The following is a 10,111-nucleotide window of genomic DNA, read 5'->3' as shown; positions in this document are numbered from 1 at the left end:
TTTGTATTCTTATTTAGATTCCACATGTAAGTGAAATCATATGGCATTGTGTTTCTCTGTCTGACTTACTCCATTCAACATAATACCCTCTAGGTTCATCTATGTTGCAGATGGCAAGATTTTGTTCTTTTTTTATGGCTGAGTAATAGTACATTGTATATATGTACTACCTCTTCTCTATACATTCCTCCATTGATGGACATTCAGGTTCCCTTCCTATCTTGGCTATTGTAAATAATGCTGCAATGAACATATGAATGTATATGTCCTTTTGAGGTTGTGTTTTGTGTTTCTTTGGATAAATACTCAGAAGTAGGATTATGGGATCAATGATGGTTGTTTTGTAGTTTAGTTGTAATTTTAACGTAATCATGAAGAAGCAAGCATAGCGTTTCGCTACTCTGCCATCTTGATGGGAAATCCTGTTATGTTCTGGAATCTCCTTGGCCTTTGAATTTCCTTTTAATTTGTATCCTTTATGGTATTCTTAGGGACAATTATAAATAATCCCTTAACTGTCCTCTTTCAAATTAGATCCCATCTTTCAACCGTCCCAGCAAATGATTACAATTGTTTTTGATTCATTCAAAGGATTCTTTTTTGTTTTTGCAAGAAAACACAAAGCTATACTCTTCTTCTCTTTTTTTTTATATAACTGGTTGTTTAGCATAGAACTGTTCTGCACTCACTTTTTGGTCGATCCTATCCAGAATAATCTATTTTGATTAACTTAGAGTTAACTGATTAGGGGCCACAATTACATCTGTAAAATCTTTTAATGGTTTTTAATCCCTTAATGACTTATAACTTGGAATAATCATAGAAATGACAGCCCATCACTTTTACCATATTTATTGGCTAAGAAGCAAGTTATAGGTCCAGCTTACACCCAAGAGGCTGAGAATGATACCTATCACAAAGAAGAGAAACTGTGGGGTCAATTGTAATTTTGAAAGAAGTTGACAAGAATCACTCCCAAGAGAATCACACTTATTACATTTTCAAAAAGCAGTACATTCCTATTTACTCCTAGCCCTCACCAGCATTGTGTGTTGATACATTTTGGAATGATATCAGTCTGATACGTGAATTAGGGATTCTCAATGTAGTCTTAATTTTCTTTCTTTTATTATGAATGAGATTCAGTAGCTTTTCATATTTTTAAGTACTGTTTATGTTTTATTTTTACTAATACTGTTATTTTTCTCCCATTTTCCTCCATGGATTATTAGTCTTTATCATATTTATTTGAGAATATTTTTACCTACTAGAATGGTTAGACCTCTATTTGTGATAGGATCTATAAACATTTCTTATAAATTTATGTTTGCCATTTTTTAAGGTTCACATTTGGGGAGGGGGATTTGAGTTTAAGTAATAGCTGGTATTGAAAATATGGTTGCCAATATTTTCTTCTAATAATTTATGGTTGTATGATTTTACATATACATATTCCATGTGTTGGGAATTTTCTGGTGTATTATTTTAAATATAGATCTAAATTTTTCAATAGGCTGTGCATATGTTTTATTGCATAATTTTTCTTTTTCCATCTGAATAAACTTCTTGTAGAAAATTATATTTTCCAAAGATAGCGGCATGATTTTCTTAAGATCAGACCTGTATTATGGATTCTGCCTGACTTTCCATCTTAGGAAATGTGCTTTGAAACCTTGAGTCACCGTGCAAACAGTGCATCTATCCTATCACCATCTTGGTGGTATCAACTGGTAGTCATTGGTGCCAGTTCAACACCAACAGGAATCCCCAGTTTGGGATGCTGTGAAGAAGGAAACTTTATTCATTGTTGATAGTTCAATTGTGACACAGCACAACTGTGAGAACAGCATGGCTGTGGAATAGCTCTGTAGTGTTACAGCTCAATTATGAAGCAGCATGCCTGTGAAACAGGAGAGCTGAAAGGCAGCTCTGGGATGAGATGGCCCTGGGGTGAGGCCCCTCTCCTGCTAGACAGCTCTGCTCTGCTCCAGTCTGATCTACACTGCTGTGCCCTGCTTTGCACTAGTCTGTGTTGGTCTGTTTTAATCTGCTCTGGCAAGATCTCTTCGGTGTTTTAACTCTAGCTGGAGGAACACAGTCTTCAGTGGAAAGCAAAAGTGTACTGAGGCAGAGGGGAGCTGGCTTATATAGAGACAAGTCCCTGATCCCTGATGGGTCTGTCCTCATGAAAATGAGGACTGCAAATCCTCACAGCTTTATTGGTCCAAAAAGCACTGTCCTGTTTGGTCAGAATGGAGCTCTGATTGGTTGGTGAAGATATTAATGAAAATATACCTGCCCATCTCTAAGTCTCAGTCCTATTGGTTGAAATACAATTCCAGAAACTCCTGGGGCTGGAGGGCTGGCTCAAACAGCAGGAACACAGTGCAGGCAGGCAGTTCAGTGAAGGAGAAGGGCAGTTCAGTGCAAGCTTCTCCCTGAAACGTGGCTTTCATGAGAGGCCCCTATTTAGAACCAGTTGTGTGTGTGTGTGTGTGTGTGTGTGTGTGTGTGTGTGTGTGTGTTTTAATTTGAGCCTACTTAGCCACCAAGTGTCCTTCTTAGTAGGTACCTTCTTTCTCAGAGTCTATAGTGAAGAAATCAAGTGAAAAGATCACATAGAAAGAGAAGCCTATGGAATTTCAGCTCTTCCATCATCCACTTCTCAGCCCAGGTACCAGGCAAATGAGTGAAGAAGCTTTTGAGAGTACCCCAGGACTAGCCAGTCACGATTCCAAGCTAAGATGCTTCCAAACTCCCAAACCACAGATCATGAGTGATTATAAGTGATTGTCATTTTAAACTGCTAAATATTGGGGTGACTTGCTATATAGCAATAGTGATGAGATTTTTCTTGTGGTTTACAGAATTTTTTAAAAATTAATTTTCCTATTTTTGTTACTAGAAATATTCCAAATTTTAAACTTCTATTTATTTAATTGCACTGGATAATAGCACCAAAAATGATAATAAAAGGGAGCATTTTTGCTTTGTTCTTATCTCTAGTAGAAATGTTTTTAGAGTTTCCCTATTAAGCAAAATGTCTTTGGAGCAAAAGAAATAATTTAAATATTACCAAAATATCTCTATATTACTAGTTTTTTAAAAATGCCTCATCCTAAAATTATGACGGCCACCAAACTTTTGGCATTTTTTGCTTTGAATGCTCAAGACATGACACTCTATTGATCAAACCCAACAGCTGATTTTCCTAATTGTGAACATAGCCACTGGTTTGCTTAATGTTATAGAACACTGGATTACTTTTCTTTATTATAAACTATTTTCTATTCAAATGTTACTACATATAGGAAAGAAGTTATTCCTGTTAATTGCACACATCTTCAAAGTGCTCCTTTAAGAGAGGTGTTAAGTCCTACAGTAAACGGGTGATTGTCAAATAGTAATGTGTAATATTTAAATATTATACATAACTGTAGAGAAAACAAGTTCTCCTTTTCTTCATTCCCAGGATTTAATATGTGGGTTCTTTTGAGAAGCACTGTATTTGTTTAGAGTATTAAATGAGTGCCGTACAGAGAATGTTTAAAATTCATGAGTATTCTATTTACATCAAACGTGGGAATGTGTTTTTATATTTCAAGAAATTTTCCGTGCCAGGTTGCAGGAAAAAAAGAAATCATTTATGAAATTAGTATTTAATATCCTGGTGTTACTTTGGGGAATCATCTATGTTACCCCATATTTCAGCAAGTTATGAATAGAGATGATAAAGAAGACAAAGGAGATTTCTAGATGCAAATGGCTGCATGTGTTTAATGAGGGCATTAACCTCACTGTGAGGTACCATGAGGATTTCACACAGTCTACCCTCAGGTAAGGTTATTAAAATAATACACAGGCCATAATTTCTATCGTTTTTTTTTTTTTTGAAATGTCTGTAGAAAGAGGTTTTCTAGTTCCTTTAAGAGTAAGTATTAATTATTCACAGTCTTTGCTTTTGGTTATTAAAAAAAAATCTAAAATATATCACTTCTATTGCAGAACAAATTTTTTCACTGAATTAACCATCAGTGGTGAATATCAACTCTCTCCAATAAAACATGTTTGTCTCTATTTCCATACTTATGCTAAATACAACTCTGTCTTTTTTCATGTAGGCTTCCCTAACCTACTTTCATTAAATAATATGGTAATGTGAAATTAATGTGTAACTTGTACCAGGAATTATATAACTATTGGAATTTAGTGATAATTCTCACACAAAAAAAAATATTTGTGAAATAAATAAAAGAATGAATGAATGATTGGATATTATTTTTTTATTAAAGTTAGGCATTATTCCTTTTTCATATTTGTGCCTTCTTTGCCTGATTGTCTCTGGTGTTTAATAAACATACATTGTTTGTTGAGGATATAACAGATTAGTATCCAAACAAAAATATTTAGGAAGCAGAACCAGTGTAAAAATTTAACACCGGTTTTGTTTTGACAATAAATGTAAAAAAAAAAAAAAAAAAAGTTGGAGTTGTAGTGATGAGAGAGAGAGAGAGCAAGAAAAAATCTTAAGACACAAGCTTTGAATAGACATATAGTTGGGAAGAGTGGGGAAATGAAGATAAACAAAAAGGAGTAAAAGAGCGTGAGAATTGACAATGGGAAGCAGAAAACTTTTCAGAGAGGTAGAGAACCAAAACCAATGGCATAATTGAAGCTAAATGAGCAATACATTGAAGCACTGAATATTAGTCCACAGAAGTAGATACGGGAAACAGGTACAGAAAAAGGAAGCTAGAGAAATGTCTTCAGATCTCATGTGATGTCGCAGGTTACTTTGAGCATAATTTTTTTGATAGTTTCATATGTGTTAGATTTGTCCTACCAACAATTTGTAAGCAGCTGTCACAAGGGCAGAGACTGCATTTTAATTTTACTTGAATCATTTACAACTTCTGACACACAGATATGTTCCTGTAGGATTTGCTTCTTGGAAACACACTGACTAATCTCCACTATTAATCACATCACTTCATTGTCTTCTATCTCCTCTGATTTTCTTCTTTCATGAATTTATCTTTTCGGTTTTTAGGATAACTTTTTTTGCTAAATATCTTACTCAATTTTTCCATTTTTTTGTTTTCTTTCTTTTTCCACCTTTGAAAATCTTAATTCTTCTGAAGATTAGTAGTGAGAATGGATCACTCCTGTTAGTTAAAGTTGGATCTACAAAAAACACATAAGATAATGATTCTTTCCTCAATTACACTACAAGGTAAATCCAGAAAACTGACACTACTACAAAAGACACTTTAGAAGTCCCATATGAAGCACAGAATATGGCTTAATAAATGCTAAGCATCCATGATGCACTGATTAGGAGATGAAGAGGGAACACCCTTGCTGTGTTGCCTTGGGAATATGAAATAAAAATTCAACAGGCTTTCTTCCCTGAAAAAGCATCATACTATATTAAGGTGCAAAAACCAGCATTTACTAAAGCTATTTCCAGATTTGGCTTAGACAATAGACTTGCATAACTTGGGATTGGTTGTAAGTAACAGTTCACAAAAGATCATTAATAACCATTTATGCCAGGGCTAAATCCTTACTTCGGGGACACAGGCGTGAATTACTAACTCCAAATGGATCATGCTTAATACATTTATATACAGGAAAATTAACTCAAAAACCCTCTTTACCCTGATACCTGGCTCATGTGGAGACAGTAGAGATTATAGCACTGCATTCCCAATAGCACCAAAGAAGGAGACTCTTTTATCTTCAGAACAGTCATTACACCAGAGGCATATTTCCCAGCCAGTGTCCATGCCAGCAGCTGAAGGTTTATGTTTACACAGTAAACTGCAAGACAAATATTTGTGAAGAGACTATCATGCCAAAGAATTTTGTTCTAGCACTGATCCTTCTCAAAAGCAACTTTCATTCTCACACTCTTTGCTTTTCTATGTCCACCCTTCGCCACCTCTGATTTCTAGTGCATTCGCCAAATCTATAAAACATCAATCGAGAACTTCAGACTAGACCATTGGACTTATTATTGATTTAGAATCTGGTTTCTACTTGGAGCCTTCAATAAAGCAGCACAAAACTCATGTTCATCCTCCAAAGCCCTTTCATGCTCTCGAATGCTAAACATATTTCTACAAGGAGGAGGTTGATTCAGGAAGATCCCATGGCAGAGCAGTGCAGTAGGGAAAAAATACTTTTCTGTAGCCCTGCAACATTAATCTCAAGGCTTTGCAGGTTCAGGACATGTCTGTATTATGCTTCTGCTGTGAACAAGTATGATTTCAGGTCTACTTTTTGCTAACTAGTAATTTGATGACTTGAGACAGTTTACACATGCTCTCTAGGATTTCAGTCCCTACACTGTGAAAGGAGATCATATCTGTTTCAGGACCATAGTGATATTAAGGTATCAGGAATAGTCCATCCCAACACCTGATATGTAATGTGTGATCAGCATTACTCAGTGAATGCTAGCTTCTTTCCTTTGGCTTCCAGTGCTTAATATAATCTCCCATTTTTGTCTAATGTAAACTATGTCCAACTCATTTTTGGAAAAGAAAATTTATTCCAAATTAAGCAATGTTGTTTATGATAGGTATTCCAAAAAATATATAATTTTTATTGCATTTTTTTATTCTGTTATACAAATTAATAGTATAAAATTATTTATAACATTTGACCAATTAATTTCTGCTATTATATTTTAAGAAAATGATTCAAAATAGATAAATAAAACTTTTTAAAAGCTTATGTAGAAGATATTCTTTACAACATTATATATGTTGGAGGAAAATGAGAAATTTTCTAAACGCCCAACAGTAAGTGAATGATTAAGTAAATATTGAACCCCCTCACAGAGTTGAGTATTGTATAGCCATTGAAAAGTTCTTTTGTGAAGAATGTTATTAAAATATTAAAATGGAACCTGTTTATATTATATTATATTATTTGGTCAAAATATCAGGATACAACATTTTAGATTATTAAGTCAATAACATAAAATATATATTTATATTATCTGTAAGATATACATATATATAATATGTTTATGCACAGTGATTTAAATACATTACAACTACATTACAAATACATTACATGTGCAATTTAAATATGTTACAGATATATACATATATGTGTAAAGAGTGTCTTTACACATAAAAAGGCTACATGTATATGTGTGTATACATATTTATGTGTATATAGAGGTAAAAGCCTAAATTAAAATTCTAGCCTCTATATTTTTTATGTGATTTAGGGGCAGTTCACTTTGATTCTCTGCTTCCATATTCATAATAAAGATTTTTTTATTAAACAAATAGTAAAGTATGTAAAGTACCAAAAATAGTTTCTAGCACATTGTAAACCCAAAGTAAGTTTCCCTCCTTTAATTAATTCTTAGTAAATTTATAAATATATATATATAAAACAGCACCTGATACATTATAAGCACATTATATGTTATTGTTATTACATTTTTTAGTTTCTTGTGTTCTTCACACTCACCCCTCTTCACACTCACACAGAAAGCTATATTATTAGCATAATTTTGAAAAGCATGTATTACATAATTAACATTTATAAATATCCTGTCTTTGTTAAATAGCTTCAAACGCTCACCTGCCTTCCACATCATTTACTTGCTTCGCTGCAACCTCTATAACCACACAGGAGAAGGAAAAAATGTCCTCTCTGTTTACTAACCGCAAATCTGCTGACATGAGAAGGTAATTTGAGAATAATGAACATTCCTTCAAGATACACGCTGAGTCTACTGTAAATTCTTCCCTTTAAGTTTACTCATCTATCAAATAGAACAGGAGGTTTTCACCTTATCTTCTGGAAATTGCTGCTAAGTGGATATATTGATTTAGCTGGCCATTTAATGGGCTGGATGTCTATTATATTTTACCACATTGGTAAATGGGGTTTATTTAATCTCATTCTCAGTTTAAAAGTTTTTGGCGTTGATAAAACCTGCAAAGACAGCTTCCAATAAATTGTGCTCTTTAATGGAATTACTACAGAGAATAAAATGCCAAAGAAAGATGCTCACCCCAAAGCGTAAATTGCCTAAGGATTTCTCTACTTCAAATATATTTTGAAAGAAGCACTGTTGATAATTTGAATTATTTAACCCTTGTAAATACAGCTTCTCTTTTAAAACATTATTTTCCTCATTCAGAATTATTTGCTCACAAGTAAAGAAAAGAGAAAGAGTGAAAAATTATACCATACATTGGGTTGATTTATTTAGCATATTGGAATAATGCAAGCAAGATCAAATTTAATTTTATACCTATGACTCACATCATTTCTCTTCATGGTAAGCAAGCTATACACCTTAAGTTAAATATATATGTTTATATATTTGCCTCAAACTACATCCACCTCCTTGCTTCACATCTGACCATTTCCAGATTCCTGTATACATCACTGCAATGCTAAATAGCTATATGATATCAAATTTTCATATGTATATTCCTCACCATATTTATTATCCTGCAAGCCTCTTAGGAATGATTAATTTCTATTGCTCATTTGGTTTCCACAGAGATTACATGCAAAATAATGGTTTACCAAATATATATGAATGATTTTTGTATTTTTAAAAGACTAATTTATGCTTATAGCAATCTCAGGAAAAAAATATAAAAGTCTATAAAAGAGTAAAGAAAGAGTAAAGAAAATATACAAATCAGTCAAACTGGCTATTGTTTTAGTTTGGTAAATTTCCATGAGATTATGCTATGTGTACGATTTACCTCAGTCTTGTATCATAAGCATTTTATCAAAACTCTTTTAAGTATCATTTTTACGACTGTATAATAGTTCATTTAATGTATACATCATCATATTTTTATATATACCTTTATTTTTGAACTTTTGCTCTCATAAATAATGCCACAAGAGATATCTACATTTGAGAATTTCTGTTAATATATTATGGGATCAACATGCACACATTTTTTAAAAATTAAATTTATTTGTGTAACATTGGTTAATAGCATTATACAAGTTTCGAGTTAACAATTCTATAATACAACATCTATATATTATGTTCACCACCCAAAATTTAGTGTCCTTCTGTCACCATATATTTGATTCTCTTTATCCTCTTCATCTTTTCTCAACTCCTTCCCTTCTGGTAACTACCAGAATGTTATCTGTGTCTATTAGCGTATTTCTTTTGTTTGTCCATTTGTTGCTTTCTGTTTTATATCCCATTTATGTGTGAAAGCATATGATTTTTTTTATCTGACTTATTTCACTTAACATGATACTCTGAAGATCCATCCATGTTGTCACAAATGTCAGTATTTCATCTTTTTCATAGCTAGTAGTATTCTATTGTATATATGTATCACATCTTCTTTACTCAATCATCCATTGAAAAACACTTAGTTTGTTTCCATGTTTTGGTTACAGTGAATAATGATGCAATGAACATAGGGATATACTTGTCTTTACAAATGTTTTCAAATTTTTCAGGTAGATACCTAGAAAAGAGATTCCTGTGTCATATGGTAGCTCTATTCTTAATTTTTTGAGGAAACTTCATACTATTTTCCATAGTATTGGCTGTACCAATTTACATTCCCATCAACAGGGTGTGAGGGTTCCTTTTTCTTCATAATCTCTCTAATACTTGTTATTTCCTGTCTTATTAATAATAGTCACTCTAACAGGTGTGAGGTGGAATCTCATTGTGGTTTCGATTTGAATTTCTCTTAGAGCTAGTGAAGTTGAACATCTTTTCTTATGTCTGTTAGCCATTTGTATCTCTTCTTGGGAGAATTATCTATTCATGTCTTTTGTTCATTTTTTAATTGGATTGTTTTTGTTGTTAGCGGGTTGTGTGTGTTCTTTATATATTTTGGATATTAGTACCTTATCAGAGGTATCTTTTGCAATATTTTCTCCCATTTGTTTGGTTACCTTTTTGGTTTGTTGATTTTTTGTCTTTGGGTTCAAGTTTATAAAAGCCTCTCTGAGACAAAGGTTCCTAAGTTTTGTACCTGTGGTTTCTTCTATGTATTTTATTATTTTAGGTATTATATTTAAGTCTTTAACTCATTTTGAGTTAATTTTTGTGTATGGTGTCAGATGGCAGTCTAATTTC

The sequence above is a fragment of the Pteropus vampyrus genome, unplaced genomic scaffold, assembly GCF_000151845.1.
Source record: "Pteropus vampyrus isolate Shadow unplaced genomic scaffold, Pvam_2.0 Scaffold156, whole genome shotgun sequence".
Lineage (NCBI taxonomy): Eukaryota > Metazoa > Chordata > Mammalia > Chiroptera > Pteropodidae > Pteropus > Pteropus vampyrus.
Note: the sequence above shows the minus strand (reverse complement) of the source record.